The sequence below is a fragment of the Phoca vitulina genome, unplaced genomic scaffold (genome assembly GCF_004348235.1).
Source record: "Phoca vitulina isolate PV1807 unplaced genomic scaffold, GSC_HSeal_1.0 scaffold1, whole genome shotgun sequence".
NCBI lineage: Eukaryota > Metazoa > Chordata > Mammalia > Carnivora > Phocidae > Phoca > Phoca vitulina.
In genome coordinates, this window is record NW_022589704.1 from 80,341,766 (window position 1) to 80,344,871 (window position 3,106).

Genomic DNA, 3,106 nt, shown 5'->3' on the forward strand with positions numbered 1-3,106 from the left:
CCTCTCTGCCTTCGGCCAAATCATTTGGCTTATATATGGCCTCTTGTATTCACCTATCCTTCTTTAAGGGATATAGAAGAGTAAAACATAGCTTTAAAGGTGATGAAAATGGCTAAGAATAAACTCTATATAACACTTAACAATTTACAAAGGCTGCTTTCACATTCACTGCATTTAACATAATTATTGACCATTTACTTGACATTTAGAGTCTAACATAACATAGTTCACTAATTACAGACAAAATACAGTCAGCCTAATAATAGGTAAGCATAAAGCTTATTTTCATCAAGTCATCCTAAGAAAAAGTTAATAAAATACCTAATTTATGCAGTTTTTAGGAAACAAAGCATTTGACATAACTAATTTTCTAAGTAACTGATATTTACCATTTCAAATGTCAAACTTTAAATAAATTTAACCACTTTTGAAGAGAAGTATTCTAAAATACAGGCATACCTCATTTTATTGCACTTTGCAGATATTGTGTTTCTTTACAAATTAAAGATTTGTGGTAACCTTTCATCAAGCAAGTCTATCAGTGTCATTTTTCCAACAGCATTTATCACTTCAAGTCTCTGTGTCACATTTTGGTAATTCTCACAATATTTCAAGTATTATTATTATTATATTATTATTATCATATTTGTTATGGTGATCTGTGATCAGTGATCTTTGATGTTACTACTGTATTGTTTTGGGATGCGACAAGCTGTGCCCATACAACATGGCAACCTTAATCAACAGATGTGTTATGTTCTGACTGCTTCACTCACCAGCTGCTCCCCCATCCCTCTCCCTCTCCTCCGATCTCCTTATTCCCTGAGATTCAACAATACTGACATTGGGCCAGTTAATAACCCTACAATGGCATCTAGGTGTTCGAGTGAAAGGAAGAGTCACATGTATGTCATTTTCAATCAAAAGCTAGAAATGATTAAGCTTAGTAAGGAAGGCATGTCAAAAGCCAAGACAGGCCAAAATCTAAGCCTTTTACACCAAACAGTTAGCCAAATTGTGAATGCAAAGGAAAAGCCCTGAAGGAAATTAAAAGTGCTACTCCAGTGAACACACAAATGATAAGTGAAACAGCCTTATTGCTGATATAAAGAAAGTTTTAGTAATCTGAACAGAAGAGTCTAACCCAGAGGAAGGCCCTAACACTCCAATTCTATGAAGGCTAAGAGAGGTGAGGAAGCTGTAGAAGAAAAGTCCGAAGCTAGCAGATATTGGTTCGTGAGGTTTAAGGAAAGCCTTCCCCATAACATAAAAGTGCAAGGTGAAACAGCAAGTGTTGATACAGAAGCTGTAAGTTATCCAAAAGATCTAGTTAAGATAAGTAATGAAGGTAACTACACTGAACAATAGATTTTCAATGTAGACAAAACAGCCCTCCCCTGAAAGAAGAAGCCATCTAGGATTTTCATAGCTAGAGAGGAGATATCAGTGCCTGGCTTCAAAGATTCAGAGAATAGGCTGACTCTCTAGTTGGGGGCTAATGCAGCTGGTGACTTTAAGTTGAAGTCAAGGCTCACTGACCATTCAGAAAATCCTAGGGTCCTTAAGAATTATGCTAAATCCACTTTGCCTTTGCTCAAAAAATGAAACAAAGAAGCCTGAATAATAGCACATCTGTTTACAATATGGTTTACTGAATATTTTAAGCCCACAGTGGAGACCTATTGCTCAGAAAAAAAGATTCCTTTCAAAATACTACTGCTCATTGACAATGCACCTGGTCACCAAGAGTTATGATGGAAATGTGCAATGAGATTAATGTTTTCATGCCTGGTAATGTAACAACCATTCTGCAGCCCATGGATCAAGGAGTAATTTTAATTTTTAAGTCTTAAAAAAAGATTTTCAAGTCTTTGATTTTCAAGCATTTAAGAAATATACTTAATAAAGCTGTAGCTGCCATAGACAGTGATTCCTCTGATGGATCTGGGTAAAGTAAATTGAAAACCTTCTGGAAAGGATTCACCATCCTGAATGCCATTAAGAACATTCATGATTTATGCAAAGAGGTAAAAATATCAACATTAACAGGAGCTTGGAAAAAGTTGATTCCAACCCTCATGGATGACTTTGAAGGGTTCAAGACTTCAGTGGAGGAAGTAACAGCAGATGTGGTGGAAACAGCAAGAGAACTAGAATTAGAAGTGGAACCTGAAGATGTGACTGAATTGCTGCAATCTCATGATAAAAATTTAACAGATGAGGAGTTGCTTCTTATGGATGAGGAAAGAAAATGGTTTCTGGAGATAGAAACTGCTCCTGCTGAAGATGCTGTTAAGATTGTTAAAATGACAACAAAGGATTTAGAATATTACATAAAGTTAGTTGATTGCACAGTAGGGTTTGAGAAGATTGATTCCAATTTTGAAAAATGTTCTGTTGTGGGTAAATGTTATCAAACAGTATATCATGCTACAGAGAAATTGGTCATAAAAGGTAGAGTCAATCAATGTGGTAAACTTCATTATTGCCTTTTTTAAGAAAATGCCATAGCCATCCCAACTTGCAGCAACCACCACTCTGATCACTCAGCAGCCATTCAATCTTGAGGCAAGATCCTCCACCAGCAAAAAGATTACAACTCACGGAAAGTTCAGACAACGGTTAGCATTTTTCAGCAAAAAAGTATTTTTTAATTAAGGTATCTACATTGGTTTTTTTTTTTTTTTAGATATAATGTTATTGCACACTTCATAGACTACAGTATAAACATAACTTTTATATGTACCAGGAAACCAAAAAACTCATTTGAATTACTTTATTATAATATTCACTTTACTGTGGTGATCTGGAACTGAACCCATACTATCTCCAAAGTATGCCTGTATACCATATGCATTCCTGCCTTCCTAAGTAGAAAAGCAAAGAAAAATTTTAAATTTACTCAATAATTCCAGCACATCTAAAATGATACCCTATAACAGTATAATTCTGCGTCTCTATTTATTTTAGAATCCTCTTTAAATGGAGGTCATTTCTTTTCTATCCAAATACTTTCTCTCTATTCAAGTATTTCTTCTTAACTTTTTTGTTCTAAAAAACTAGAAAAGTATGTTAGGAGTCAATAAGGTTAGTGAAGGTCTAAGGA

At 34.9% G+C, this 3,106-nt stretch overlaps 1 pseudogene; it reads left to right on the plus strand.

The window, feature by feature from the left end:
- The first annotated feature begins 667 nt into the window (after window positions 1-667).
- On the plus strand, window positions 668-2,680 carry LOC116636244 (annotated as a pseudogene).
- Window positions 2,681-3,106: the final 426 nt, after the last annotated feature.